Here is a 16,000-nt window from a genome sequence, read left to right on the forward strand (position 1 = left end):
ACTTGTAATATGCGACATACACAAAAATATTACTTCTAGTGAAGTTAGTGCTCGAGCGGGAGTGCTAAGTAGCGTTCCACTTGTTATCTAGCCTTAAGTGTATAATAAAAAGACAATGCAAAAATTTTAATTGAGCAAAGGATTGGGGTTTTTTTTCAGAGAAATTTAAAAATTCACTTAAATTTGTCGGCCTTTGTATCTTTTAAAAGCCATCAGCCAATCACAGACTCATGAATGTATACACTGTGAACTCTTGCACATGCTCAGTAAGAGCTGGTGCCTCAGACAGTGTATATATAAAAAGACTCTATCTAAATCATTCTTTTTGAATTTAGTATTCCTTTAAAGGGGCATGACAAAGATTGACATCTAGATTACGAGTTTTGCGTTTGTGTTTTAATGCTGAAAAAAATGGCCATTTCAGCGTTAAAACAGCAGCGCAGCCATTACGAGTCTTGTCGGTATAGCTGTAATGCAAGCATTTTAGCCTGTAATACAATGTCAGTCCCGCACTCAAAAAAATTACGTTTTTGCATGGGATTTCCATAGCGCTACCATTACAAGTTTTGCTATTCCTATTGGCTGATTTGACTTTGGAAATTGAAATCAGCCAATAGGATGAGAGCTACTGAAATCCTATTGGCCATTCAAATCAGCCAATAGAATTTCAGTAGCTCTCATCCTATTGACTGATTTGAACAGCCAATAGGATTTCAGTACCTCTCATCCTATTGGCTGATTTGAATTTCCAAAATCAAATCATCCAATAGGAATGCAAGGGACACCATTTTGAAAAGGCTCCCTTGCATTGAAGATTCAGTATACGATGGTGACTGTATGAAGAGGATGCTCGGCGCCGGATGTCTTCAGGATGGACCTGCTCCACACTGCCTGGATGAAGATGGAACATGCTGCCTGGATGGATGAAGACCTCGACGCATGGTTGAAGACTTCTTGCCGCCTGGATGTCTGGACTTCAGAAACTGTAAGTGGATCGTCGGGGGTTAGTGTTAGCTTTTTTGCAGTGTTTTTTTTTTAGATTAGGGTTTGGGCTTGTCTTAAAATAGCTAAATGCCTGTTTAAGGGCAAGAAAAAGAGCTAAATGCCCTTTTAAGGGCAATGCCCATACAAATGCCCTTTTCAGGGCAATGGGTAGCTTAGGTTTTTGTTAAGAAGGAAATGAAGAGAGATCCGGTACTCCTTGTGAAATCACGAAAAAGTCAGCTTTATTGGTTCTTTAAAAACAAATGCAACAGTTCATTGTATACAGCACACAGAGCTGCAGCACGGGATGGTGGTCACTAAAGCATTAGTGACCACCATCCCGTGCTGCAGCTCTGTGTGCTGTATACAATGAACTGTTGCATTTGTTTTTAATGAACCAATAAAGCTGAATATTTCATGATTTCACAAGGAGTACTGGATCTCTCTTCATTTCTTTCTTATTTTTGCTGAGCCATCAAGAAGGATCCGGTAACACCACACTTGGTACAAGCCCCTTCGCCCACCCAATAGAGAATGGAGGTGTGACAAGGAATCAACGTCACACGCCTAGCCGCATGCGGCCACACGCACTCACACGGAACCTAAGGCTACGGGCGGCTTGAGGAGGGGAGCGAACGGCATAGCCGAGACACTGCAGGAGGCGGTTTGTGTACTCCCCCAGGACCGAGCGCCGTGGACATTATGAATACATATGTGAGTTAAAGTGGTCACTGATGAAGTATAATGTATATATGAAATGCGTTTGACCTGCTTTCTATTTTGCCTGTCTGTAACACTTTTATGCAAAGTTGAAATACAGACTTTTTGACAACTCTTTGAGCCTCTGAATCTTTTTTCATTGTTGCTATTTCCATGTGCATTGGATGTTGGTTTACAATGAGTTAAAGTGTGTGCCTTTGCATTTCTGTGCTAGTTACTGCTGAAGTGTATTTTTGTAATTCTATTGAGGTGGGTTGAAAGAGAGGCGTTTTAATTCTTCTGCTTTCTAGGTTTTTGCTTTCTAGGTTTTTGTTAGTTAGGTTTTTTATTTTGGGGGGTTGGTTGGTTTTACTGTTGGGGGGTCTTTGTATTTTTTTTCAGGGAAAAGAGCTGATTTCTTTAGGGCAATGCCCAACAAAAGGCCCTTTTAAGGGCTATTGGTAGTTTATTGTAGGCTAGGGTTTTTTTATTTTGGGGGGGGGGCTTTTTTTATTTGTATAGGGTTATTAGATTAGGTGTAATTGTTTTTATTTTTGATAATTTCGTTTGTTATTTTTCATAATTTAGTGTTTGTTTGTTTTGTACTTTGGTATTTTTTTATTTGTTGTAATTTAGTATTTTTTTGTAATTCTAGATTTAATTTTTTTTAGTAGTGTTAGTTTTTTTTTTAATTTGTAATTTAATTTATTTAATTGATAGTTATTTTAATTTTAGTATAATAGTAATATTAGTTTAATGTATAGTTAAAATTTTTTTTTCATTTCTCTGTTTTTTTTATTTTAAGATAGGGATCTTGTAATTTTTATTTCAAGTTAGGGGGTTGTTAGGTTTAGGGGTTAATAGTTTAATTTAGTTTTTGGTGATGTGGGGGGCTGGCGGTTTAAGGGTTAATAGGTTGATTCAGTGGTAGTGATGTGGGAGGTCAAGGGTTTAGGGGTTAGTAACTTTATTTAGTGGCGGCGATGTTGGGGAGCGTCGGAATAGGGGTTAATATCTTTATTATAGTGTTGGCGATGTTGGGTGCGGGGGAATAGGGGTTAATAACTTTAGTATAGTGGCGGCGATATCAGGAGCGGCAGATTAGGGGTTAATAAATTTATGTAGGTGTCGGCAATGTCGGGAGCAGCAGATTAGGGGTGTTTAGACGTGGGGTTTATGTTAGGGTGTTAGGTTTAAATGTAACTTTTTTTTACAACACTTTCTCCCCATTGATGTCTATGGGGAAAGCATGCATGAGCAAGTCAAAGCAGCGCTTCTATTTTGTGCGGTATGGAGCTCATCGCCACCATGTCGCACACACAAGGCGGCTTTTCCAAAACTCGTAATGGCAGCGCTATGGAGGGTGAAATAACCCAACTTTTGTTGCGTTCGTTTCGTACCCTCTATAACGCAAAACTTGTAATTTAGGTGTGAGGTTGTTGTAAAATTGTGCATAATGAAAAAAACAACAACTTTATAATATGCATATGAAACATTCTTTATTTATTTTATCCCATTTTCTTGCAAATGAGGGTTTCCAATTCCTGTGAGAATTAGAAGTGCAGACTATAGAGTTGATAAGCATAAAACTGATACATTTTTGTGTAGTTCTGTTCTCCAAGCATGGGTGATATCACAAGGAGACGCCAAGCCATTCCACAACTGACTATCATATAGACAAATGTAGTGGAGCGTTTGATAATATACATCCATCTGTGTAGACAGACTTTGGACTAGTGTTCTGAATAGAAGCCCTTAGTGACTATCTCCCTGGATATTGCTTGCTTTTATCACTTCATATTTTAATAAATATTGTTTTTATCGGGTGGGATTGTTCCAGATGTTATACAAGAATCCTGACTTCTTATGTCCCCATATACACATATGGAATTTCACTATTTTATATCGTATTTATCATATAAACCAACCAATATTGTGACCGTGCTAACTTGTACACATATTACAAGTTGAAAGTAAACAAGTTCACTAAAGTAAGTGAGGACCCAGCCTAAAGTGTAAGAGTTAAAAAAAAGTGCACCAAACACAACATAAATACATGAAAATAAAGTATTACTCTCATATATACACTATGTGATCAAAAATATTAATATTAATATAAAATTATATAAGGGTTAAAATATGGTATATGACATGGTGTTTGAATGGAAAAAGCTAAATTGTATACATATATGTCTAAATATGTGTATAGGTGTATATATTTGATATATATGAATAACTTACTCCAGGTTTATTGCTGTCCTTTTAATGTGGTGTCGGGTTAGTGCGCAAGCGAGAAGTTGTTTTCTCTCTCTTCAGCATTGAAGTTTATAGGGAGAAGAAGTTAATGTGGTCGCGATATCTGAAGTCCTGAAGTTAGTGGGCATTAGGTTTTGCTCGCGCGCAAATAGTTTTCTTTAAAGTGCCATAAAACATGTTGAGATCTGTGCATATCCTAAAAGGGCTAATTAAGTAAAAATAGTTTGCATAAAAAAATTGTTTCAAAATTGCTGGCAAGTATTTTTTTGTTTTAATTAAAAAATAAGCAAAATTAGTTACATGGTCCTGCTGTCTAGAGTAGTCTGATCCACCCCCCTTAGTGTTTAGCTACAGAAACACAGGCATTGTATTTCACAACATCTTTTTTGCTTCTAGGAATCCTCCAGCAGATAATGAGTGTGTACTTCTGCATTCTACCAAAAGCAAAGGTGAATATAGATACAGACAAAGAAGGAATTGTGTGGGGGGAGTTAGAGCTGTAAAATTCGGAAACTTAAAATAAAGGGTTAATGGTGAGGCACTGCAGTATAAATTTGCAGGTAAAGTAATTAAAGTACATATTTTGCCTCTATCCCAACTTGTTTTATGTCCCTTTAACTTGCAATACACGCACTAAACCGCCCATGTTTGCGCGCAAGCAAATTAATATTTAGATAATTTAAAAAAATAACTCTGCAATGTACTTTTGATTGTTTATTGCCTGTTTTTACTATAATTTAACACAGAATTATTGTCTTGCCACAAGAGAGGCTGGAGTGCATTCCCTGAAAAGCAGATGCCCAACACTCCTACATTCTACACAATGATTGTTATTTGCAGGAGCTTCTGTATATAATATTTTTCTTTATATAGCCACAGCAAAGGTAGCAAGATAAAAACAAACAAAAGTCTATTCAAGGGGTTATCCATGGCTTGCAAAACAATGCATATTTTTTTTAAAACAAAATTGCAGTTGTAAATGCTTTTAAAATATCTATTTTGTATGTAGATCTTTTGCAATGCAGCAAATAATTTCTTATGTATAAATAAAAGCTTTAAACCCATGTCCCTTTAAGCTTCAAAGAATCTCAGTTGCATAAAAATATTTATATGTTCATCCTTTCACTTCTGCTTTGCCTACAGAGCTGGTTTGAATTTTATTTTTTAAATAGAGCAGAAAAAGACATTTTGTTTGAAGATGTTATCATTGAAGTTTAATATCAATTTGACAAGTTAACTGGATGGAATACTGAGCACAAAGATTTGTGTGTCCACGAAAGCAAAAGCAAAAAAGTCTCCAGAATCTCAGAAATATTATAAATAGATTATATTTTTTAATGAGCTACTTTTGTATGTTTGTACAAATATCTTTTTTTTTCTTTTATAAATAAAGTTTATAGCCAAGTTACTTAAAATATTTTCATTTGTACCTGTATCTGTTTTTTTATCATTCCTTTTACATTTTTCAACTGTACAATTAACGTATCTGTGTTGCCAGGACTTTATATTATTGCCAATGCAATTCCTTTAACAAACTAACAGCTAGATTTAGAGTTTTGTCGGTAAGGACACGCGTAGCTAACGCCGGCTATTTTCTGGCCGCACCATAAAAATAACTCTGGTATTGAGAGTCCACATAAAGGCTGCGTTAGGCTCCGAAAAAAGGAGCGTAGAGCATATTTAACGCAGCTTCAACTCTCGATACCAGAGTTGCTTACGGACGCGGCCAGCCTCAAAAACGTGCTCGTGCACGATTCCCCCATAAGAAACAATGGGGCTGTTTGAGCTGAAAAAAAACCTAACACCTGCAAAAAAGCCGCGTTCAGCTCCTAACGCAGCCCCATTGTTTGCTATGGGGAAACACTTCCTACGTCTGCACCTAACATCCTAACATGTACCCCGAGTCTAAACACCCCTAGCCTTACACTTATTAACCCCTAATCTGCCGCACCCGCTATCGCTGACCCCTGCATATTATTTTTAACCCCTAATCTGCCGCTCCGTAAACCGCCGCTACTTACATTATCCCTATGTACCCCTAATCTGCTGCCCTAACATCGCCGACCCCTATATAATATTTATTAACCCCTAATCTGCCCCCCACAACGTCGCCTCCACCTGCCTACACTTATTAACCCCTAATCTGCCGACCGGACCGCACCGCTATTATTATAAAGTTATTAACCCCTAATCCGCCTCACTAACCCTATAATAAATAGTATTAACCCCTAATCTGCCCTCCCTAACATCGCCGACACCTAACTTCAATTATTAACCCCTAATCTGCCGACTGGAGCTCACCGCTATTCTAATAAATGTATTAACCCCTAAAGCTAAGTTTAACCCTAACACTAACACCCCCCTAAATTAAATATAATTTTAATCTAACAAAATTAATTAACTCTTCTTAAATAAATTATTCCTATTTAAAGCTAAATAATTACCTGTAAAATAAATCCTAATATAGCTACACTATAAATTATAATTATATTATAGCTATTTTAGGATTAATATTTATTTTACAGGTAACTTTGTATTTATTTTAACCAGGTACAATAGCTATTAAATAGTTAAGAACTATTTAATAGCTAAAATAGTTAAAATAATAACAAAATTACCTGTAAAATAAATCCTAACCTAAGTTACAATTAAACCTAACACTACACTATCATTAAATTAATTAAATAAAATATCTACAATTACCTACAATTAAACCTAACACTACACTATCAATACATTAATTAAATACAATATCTACAAATAACTACAATGAAATAAACTAACTAAAGTACAAAAAATAAAAAAGAACTAAGTTACAAAAAAATAAAAAAATATTTACAAACATAAGGAAAATCTTACAACAATTTTAAACTAATTACACCTACTCTAAGCCCCCTAATAAAATAACAAAGCCCCCCAAAATAAAAAATGCCCTACCCTGTTCTAAATTACTAAAGTTCAAAGCTCTTTTACCTTACCAGCCCTGAACAGGGCCCTTTGTGGGGCATGCCCCAAATAATTCAGCTCTTTTGCCTGTAAAAAAAAACATACAATACCCCCCCCAACATTACAACCCACCACCCACATACCCCTAATCTAACCCAAACCCCCCTTAAATAAACCTAACACTAAGCCCCTGAAGATCTTCCTACCTTGTCTTCACCTCACCGGGTATCACACCGATCCGTTCTGGCTCCGATATCTTCATGCAACCCAAGAGGGGGCTAGACATCCATCATCCGATGGCTGAAGAAGTCCAGAAGAGGGTCCAAAGTCTTCATCCTATCCGGGAAGAAAAGTAGATCCGGACCGGCAACCATCTTCTTCCAAGCGGCATCTTCTATCTTCATCCGATGAGGACCGGCTCCATCCTGAAGACCTCCACCGCGAACCCATCTTCATCCGGTGACGTCCAACTGAAGAATGACGGTTCCTTTAAGGGACGTCATCCAAGATGGCGTCCCTCGAATTCCGATTGGCTGATAGGATTCTATCAGCCAATCGGAATTAAGGTAGGAATATTCTGATTGGCTGATGGAATCAGCCAATCAGAATCAAGTTCAATCCGATTGGCTGATCCAATCAGCCAATCAGATTGAGCTCGCATTCTATTGGCTGTTCCGATCAGCCAATAGAATGCAAGCTCAATCTGATTGGCTGATTGGATCAGCCAATCGGATTGATCTTGATTCTGATTGGCTGATTCCATCAGCCAATCAGAATATTCCTACCTTAATTCCGATTGGCTGATAGAATCCTATCAGCCAATCGGAATTCGAGGGACACCATCTTGGATGACGTCCCTTAAAGGAACCGTCATTCTTCAGTTGGACGTCGCCGGATGAAGATGGGTCCGCGGTGGAGGTCTTCAGGATGGAGCCGGTCCTCATCAGATGAAGATAGAATATGCCGCTTGGAAGAAGATGGTTGCCGGTCCGGATCTACTCTTCTTCCCGGATAGGATGAAGACTTTGGAGCCTCTTCTGGACCTCTTCAGCCACCGGATGATGGATCGCCAGCCCCCGCTTGGGTTGGATGAAGATTTTGGAGCCAGGACCGATCGGTGATACCCGGTGAGGTGAAGACAAGGTAGGATGATCTTCAGGGGCTTAGTGTTAGGTTTATTTAAGGGGGGCTTGGGTTAGATTAGGGGTATGTGGGTGGTGGGTTGTAATGTTGGGGGGGGGGTATTGTATGTTTTTTTTTACAGGCAAAAGAGCTGAATTTCTTGGGGCATGCCCCGCAAAGGGCCCTGTTCAGGGCTGGTAAGGTAAAAGAGCTTTGAACATTAGTAATTTAGAATAGGGTAGGGCATTTTTTATTTTGGGGGTCTTTGTTATTTTATTAGCGGGCTTAGAGTAGGTGTAATTAGTTTAAAATTGTTGTAATATTTTTCTTATGTTTGTAAATATTTTTTGTAACTTAGTTCTTTTTTATTTTTTGTACTTTAGTTAGTTTATTTCATTGTAGTTATTTGTAGGTATTGTATTTAATTAATGTATTGATAGTGTAGTGTTAGGTTTAATTGTAGGTAATTGTAGGTATTTTATTTAATTAATTTAATGATAGTATAGTGTTAGGTTTAATTGTAACTTAGGTTAGGATTTATTTTACAGGTAATTTTGTTATTATTTTAACTATTTTAGCTATTAAATAGTTCTTAACTATTTAATAGCTATTGTACCTGGTTAAAATAAATACAAAGTTACCTGTAAAATAAATATTAATCCTAAAATAGCTATAATATAATTATAATTTATATTGTAGCTATATTAGGATTTATTTTACAGGTAAGTATTTAGCTTTAAATAGGAATAATTTATTTCATAAGAGTTAATTAATTTTGTTAGATTTAAATAATATTTAAGTTAGGGGGGTGTTAGTGTTAGGGTTAGACTTAGCTTTAGGGGTTAATACATTTATTAGAATAGTGGTGAGCTCCGGTCGGCAGATTAGGGGTTAATAATTGAAGTTAGGTGTCGGCGATGTTAGGGAGGGCAGATTAGGGGTTAATACTATTTATTATAGGGATAGTGAGGTGGATTAGGGGTTAATAACTTTATTATAGTAGCAGTGCGGTCTGCTCGGCAGATTAGGGGTTAATAAGTGTAGGCAGGTGGAGGCGACGTTGAGGGGGGCAGATTAGGGGTTAATAAATATAATATAGGGGTCGGCGGTGTTAGGGGCAGCAGATTAGGGGTACATAAGGATAACTTAAGTAGCGGTGCTTTGCGGTCGGCAGATTAGGGGTTAATTATTGTAGGTAGCTGGCTGCGACGTTGTGGGGGGCAGGTTAGGGGTTAATAAATATAATATAGGGGTCGGCGGTGTTAGGGGCAGCAGATTAGGGGTACATAAGGATAACGTAGGTGGCGGTCGGCAGATTAGGGGTTTAAAAAATTTAATCGAGTGGCGGCGATGTGGGGGGACCTCGGTTTAGGGGTACATAGGTAGTTTATGGGTGTTAGTGTACTTTAGAGCACAGTAGTTAAGAGCTTTATGAACCGGCGTTAGCCCAGAAAGCTCTTAACTACTGACTTTTTTCTGCGGCTGGAGTTTTGTCGTTAGATTTCTAACGCTCACTTCAGACACGACTCTAAATACCGGAGTTAAAAAGATCCCATTGAAAAGATAGGATACGCAATTGACGTAAGGGGATCTGCGGTATGGAAAAGTCGCGGCTGAAAAGTGAGCGTTAGACCCTTTTTTGAGTAGCCTAAAACCAGCGTTAGGAGCCTCTAACGTTGGTTTTCACGGCTACCGCCAAACTCTAAATCTAGCCGTAAGGGCTAGATTACAAGTGGAGAGTTATTTATCGCTTCCGCTCATGTGTTAACTCTGCTAGAAGTTTTCTTTTTGCTCGCCGGTTAGCCCACGTATTACAAGTTGATTGTAAAAAGTTTGCATACGAGCGCTAACTCGATACGCAAAAAAATCCGAACTTGGTATATTGTGACCAAGCTAACATTTTTCCCCATAGACTTCAATGGAGAAAGAAAAGTGAAAACAAAAAAACAAAAACCTAACACCCAACAAGTCACGCAGATCCAATTACGTTTTCTCATGTGTGCTAACCTGACTTGAAAATATGAATATTTCACATTCCAATGTTCTTCTTCACATACCACAGAATATGTTCTATTTATTAATATATATATATATATATTTTTTTTAATATAAAAAAGTCCATTATGAATGGCACACGCTAGCCTGAACAACTCCCTGGAGCACTGACAATTAGTAATGTAGTTTTCCAAGATGTATCCCAGAGCTGGCCAGAATCCCCAGAACACAAAGCAGGCTTACATGGATATGTAACAAATAGAACAGCCTTTAATCAAAAGGTAGTACAAATTGGCCTGTTTCCAAAGTTTCAGCTCGCACGGGAGCTTTCCTCAGTGGAGGTCCAAATTGACATAAAGTGCAAAGGCCCCTATTTAACAAAGGTCTTGTGGACCTGATCCGACAGTGCGGATCAGGTCCGCAAGACCTTGCTGAATGCGGAGAGCAATACGCTCTCCGTATTCAGCATTGCACCAGCAGCTCACAAGAGCTGCTGCAACACCGCCCCCTGCAGACTCATGGCCAATGGGCCATCAGCAGGGGGTGTCAATCAACCCGATTGTACTCGATCGGGTTGAATTGTGGCGATTCCTGTCCGCCTGCTCAGAGCAGGCGGACAGGGTTATGGAGCAGCGATCTTTGTGCTTCATAACTGCTGTTTCTGGCGAGTCTGAAGACTCGCCAGAAACACGGGCCATCAAGCTCCTTTCGGAGATTGATAGATAGGCCCCAAAGCAACAAAAATATACTTATATACCCTCTAAAACTTATTAAACACACCTGTGTGTAGTTACCACCAGAACATACAGAGCGTACATAATGCATCTCTAGGACACGCCTTTCATGGCCTGCACCTAGTGATGACACCATCACAACGAGCCATCGTTACCCAAGCAACATGTAAACAACATAGAACCATAGTAGTCTGTGCTGTTACGTCACCTAGCCATGCCCACATAGGTGTGCCCAACTTCATAGCATACACCAGATCAGCCCATATTACCATGGATCCAGCTCCATAAATAAAAAAACGATAGCCAGCATCGGTCTGAATGGTCTGGAGATAACAATTAAACTAGTATCTACATATATTCAATAGTGTACAAACAAGCTGCAAAAGATGTATGGCTTATGTACTCATTCATAGGGCTCCATGTACTAAGCAGTCAGCGAGCTACCCGCAACAAATCTCGCGTCAAAATTCGCAAACTGATATGTACAAAGCCGTCAATTATGTTAAAACTCGCATCTTTAAAATTGCGAGCGTACTTATCCGCCAAACCTCGCTACCGCTCCATTTTTCACTGTAATTAGACACATTTGACCACCAACTCGCCAAAAACGAATGTACTAAAAAATCTATTTGTCCGCTCGCTACAATTTCCGCTCCCACCTCGTTATTTTTGCCTCGCCACCTTTTAGGTGGCGGGCAAGGTACAAAACAATAGGAAAGTCAATCTAGTCGCCAGTCTAGACATATATAAAAGGCAGTAATATCAGCATTGTACTTACAGCATAACTGGCGTCTAATTTGTCTCTCATTTCCATGTACATAAATTGCGCCCAATTTGTCGACTGTAATTAAAGAGTAATCTATATTTTAAATTTGTATTGTATAGTTGTCAATCTTTATAATTATTTTTATATTAATATTTATATATTATCAGATCCAGATGAAGCCATATCCAAATTGTAAATAAATATTACAAAAATAACGCTCTGTTATCACTCTTCAAAAAATTTTGAACAATAATAAAGTTGTTTAGATAAGTTGAACTTTTATAGGAGCAAAATTCTATTCCTGCGACTACTATGATGTTCGTGACACCTTGCATGTCACGTGTTAATAATTGGCCAGACAATTCAACTGAAAGTTAAGCACATCAGCTTAGTCGCGGCGAGCGAGGCGTCAAATTTATCAACAATCCGCAACTGCTCGCGGCGGGCTAGACTTGTCTATTTATTGAGGGAATATTAGTACATAGCGACAGCGGACACCATTTCGCCCGCGGTGAGTAACGGCGAGTTTATCCGCGTCTACAATGACGGATGAATTGACGGCTTAGTACATGGAGCCCTAGTCTATTAACATTTTAAAGCACAAATTTAATTATTACCATTAAATATATACTATACATTCTATGTGATCTGTTATAAAGAACTAGAAATGTTCTGGTAATTTAAACATCACTGTATCAATACCAAATAATGCCAAAAACATCTAGATTAGCAGCATATCAAAAGATTTCATGTCCCAGGAAGTAGTTAGAAACATATGCCTATAATAGTATAGAGGTACTGAGGACTAGGATACCCGTAACAGTCCATATTATAGTGAAATTCAAAGTATTATAATCCAGAGTTAGTAAGGACATAGTGCCTAGTGTGGTGTAATGATAGCAGCATGCATAATCATCACTACTATTTAGTCCCCTTGGGGACACGTGGGTCAATTTATCAAGCTCCGTCTAAAGACTGCTGTTCCATAACCTGACCGCCTGCTCTGAGGCGGTCAGGTTATGGAACAGCAGTCTTTAGACGGAGCTTGATAAATCGAATACAAATCTGCAGGGGTCAACATTGCACCAGCAGTTCACAAGAACTGCTGGTGCAATGATAAATGCCAACAGCGTATGCTGTTGGCATTTATCGATGTGCAGCGGACATGATACGCTGCATCGTATAATGTCCGCTCGCATATTAGTAAATTGACCCCACAGTGTCCATAACAAAGTTGAACACATCATAACATATTAATCTATTTGTAACACATAAGGGCAGAGCTGATGCATATATGAGCCAAATGATATGTTGTTTGTGGACTTGTATAACAGGAGACATTGGTGCAGGCGAAGAGGGAGGATTTTTTTTATATAATGTATATTAACATGTGTGTTGATTGTTAACCAGTGTATATGAATCTTATGCCTCCTTATTACATTTGCTCCACAAGACTCTCCCCTAGTTTTGAAAGCTTCAAGCACTCCCTAAAAACTCTACTGTTCAGGTATGCATACAACCTATACTAACCTTTCCTAATACCAGTAACCAGTTCCCCTCCTCCATTACTATCTGCCATGAACCATAATTTTTTTTCCAATTTAGTTCTTTTTATGTTATTTCATAATAGCATACATAGGTATGCTCAGGAGCAGCAATGTACTACTGGGAGCAAGCTGGGGATTGGTGGATGCACATATATACCACTTGTCATTGGCTTTACTAATTTAATTATCAGCTAGTTTCCAGTAGTGCATTACTGCTCTGTTAACAAAAATATCAAGAGAAGGAAGCAAAGTTGATAATATAATTAAATTGGAAAGATGTTAAAAATTGTAAGCTCTATTTGAAGCATGACAGAAAGTATTTGAGTTTCATGTCACTTTAACAATGGATGCTAAGGGCAAGATTACAAGTCATGCAGCAAATCAGTTGCAAAAACACCACAAGCGTTATGGCTTTTTCGCATTTGGGGTTGTGCAGCTATTACAAAATAACTTATTTTGTGCATGCGTTAAGCCAAGTAACGCAAACAGCCAAATCGCATACACATTCATGTATTCCCCTTAGAAGTCAATGGAGAAGACAAATAGAAAAAAAACACACAAAAACCCTAATATGTTGCGCAATGCCCTTGACGTATGACATCCATCTCCATCCAGGAGGTGAGAAGTCTTCATCCAGGTGGCAACATCTTCATCCATCACGGGGGCATCTTCTATCTTCATCCCGGTGGTGTGGAGCTATCCAGGACCAGTGATAACATCCTGCAGGGAGCGTCCTCTTTATAGATAACCGCCGTAGACTGAAGTTGGATGCAAGATACCTGTTTAAAAATGGTGTACCTTGCATTCCTATTGGCTGATTTGATTCTTCAAATTCAAATCAGCCAAAAAGATGAGAGCTACTCTAAACTCCTTAAGATATTTTGAAAGAAACTAAGGGGACTGTTAATGAAATGTCTGTTCGACATGATCCGATCAGCGGATCATGTCCTACACACATCGCTGAATGCAGAGAGCAGTACGCTCTCCGTATTCAGCATTGCACCAGCAGTTCTTGTAAACTGCTGGTGCAACGCCACCCCCTGCAGATTCACAGCCAATCGGATGTCAATCAACCCGATCGTATTCGATCGGGTTGATTTCACGCAATCTCTGTCCGCCTCCTCAGAGCAGGCCTCAAGGTAAAAAACAAAACTTTTAAGTTTAATAATTTTACCAAATTTTCTTTTCCCAAATATTTAGCGGCAAACTGACAATTCAAAGCTTGGTTGAGACAGAAATGGTATGAGTTTTCCTCATTCAACAATAAATATAAGAATAAAAGCGTAATATTTTGAGAAACATTTAAATCAGTAATAAAATGAGAGATAAAATCATATTTAGTTGGTAAAAAAAAGTGAGATGCAGGCCAAAGATATAAAATCTTCTAGCTACCTGTGTAATTGCTTTAATGCATATGTAAATGATTCATCTAAATTCTTGTGGGAAAAATATATCAAGGCTAAAAAGGAAAGGAAAACCTTTCTTAATCAAAAAATGAGACAAGAATAATTGAGAACAAGAGCTTTCTATTATAGACATAGTAGTGGTAAGGCAGGGAAATTCCTGGCCACTCTAGTAAAACTTAAGCATAAAAAACAATGCACTGAAGCAATTAGAATAGGGAGTAAAAGATTTTCAAATATTAATGAAATAAGTACACATATATTCGAATATTTTCAAAAAGTATATGAGGAAGGGGACATATGTCAGAACTCGAAAGCACCATTTTGCGATAAAATTTGGTTACCTAGGTTAACGGAAGAAAACTTGGGGTTTTTAAAAAGCCTGATATCTCAGGAGGAGATGAGACAGACAATTAAAGCAACAGCTGCTAATAAAGCACCTGGTCCTGATCAGATACCCATAGAATTGTACAAAATGATGGGAGAGGATATAGCACCAACACTAGAATCTTTATTCAGTACAATTTTACCCAAGGAAGTATGCAATCTCATTAATGTTGAAAAGGATAAGGATCCTGAAGATCTCAATGCATATAGGCCAATCTCGTTGTTAAATAACGATTATAAAATACTTACTAGCATCATTGCACAAAGATTAAAGAAAGTGATGGATCCGCTTATACACAAAGATCAGGTGGGATTCATGCTAGGGAGAAATGCAACTGTTAATCTGAGGAAATTACAGTTAATTATTGATTATTATTGGCAGCAACTCAATGGAAAACATGCTGCACCTAAATCAGATAATACTATTATAGCAATTGACGCTGAAAAGGCATTTGATACGATCTCTTGGGATCATCTTTTTACAGTGATACAAAAGTTCGGAATTACAGGACATTTCCTCAGATTTGTTCAAATTATTTACAAAAATCTGCTGGCCAATATCTCAGTTAATGGAAAGATTACTCCTAATTTTACCCTATAGAAAGGTACTAGACAGGGGTGCCCTCTATCACCGTATCTATTCAACTTAGCTATTGAACTGCTCGCCGTCTATCTTATCGTATTTGGCTAGGGAAAAGAAAAATCAAACTGTTGTTTTATGCAGATGATTTGTTAGTTTTTCTAAAAGATTCCAAAAGGAATATTCCCTTATTAACCCTAATTCTTGAAAAGTTTAGTGCCTTTGCGGGCTACAAAGTACAAAGTTTATTGGATCTACAAAAATAGGAATAGTTATAAAGAATGCCCATTTAAAGAAGCTAAGAACGAACTTAAATAAAAACCTCAATGAGTGGTATAACCTAAACTATCCAAGTATCTTTATAAAAATATGCAAAGATCTATCATTTTGGTCTAGGTTTCCGCTGTCCTTATCGGGTAAAATTAGCTTGATCAAAATGGTGGCCTTCCCTAAGCTACTCTACCTAATACAAAATCTACCTTTATTTATTAAATGCAAAGATCGAGCATTATTCAAATTAAATTGCGTGAGTGTTTTTTGGGGTAGGAAGCGGAGGGCGATAGGCCTTAAAAAATGACTTA

This window comes from Bombina bombina, chromosome 7 (assembly GCF_027579735.1).
Source record: "Bombina bombina isolate aBomBom1 chromosome 7, aBomBom1.pri, whole genome shotgun sequence".
Lineage (NCBI taxonomy): Eukaryota > Metazoa > Chordata > Amphibia > Anura > Bombinatoridae > Bombina > Bombina bombina.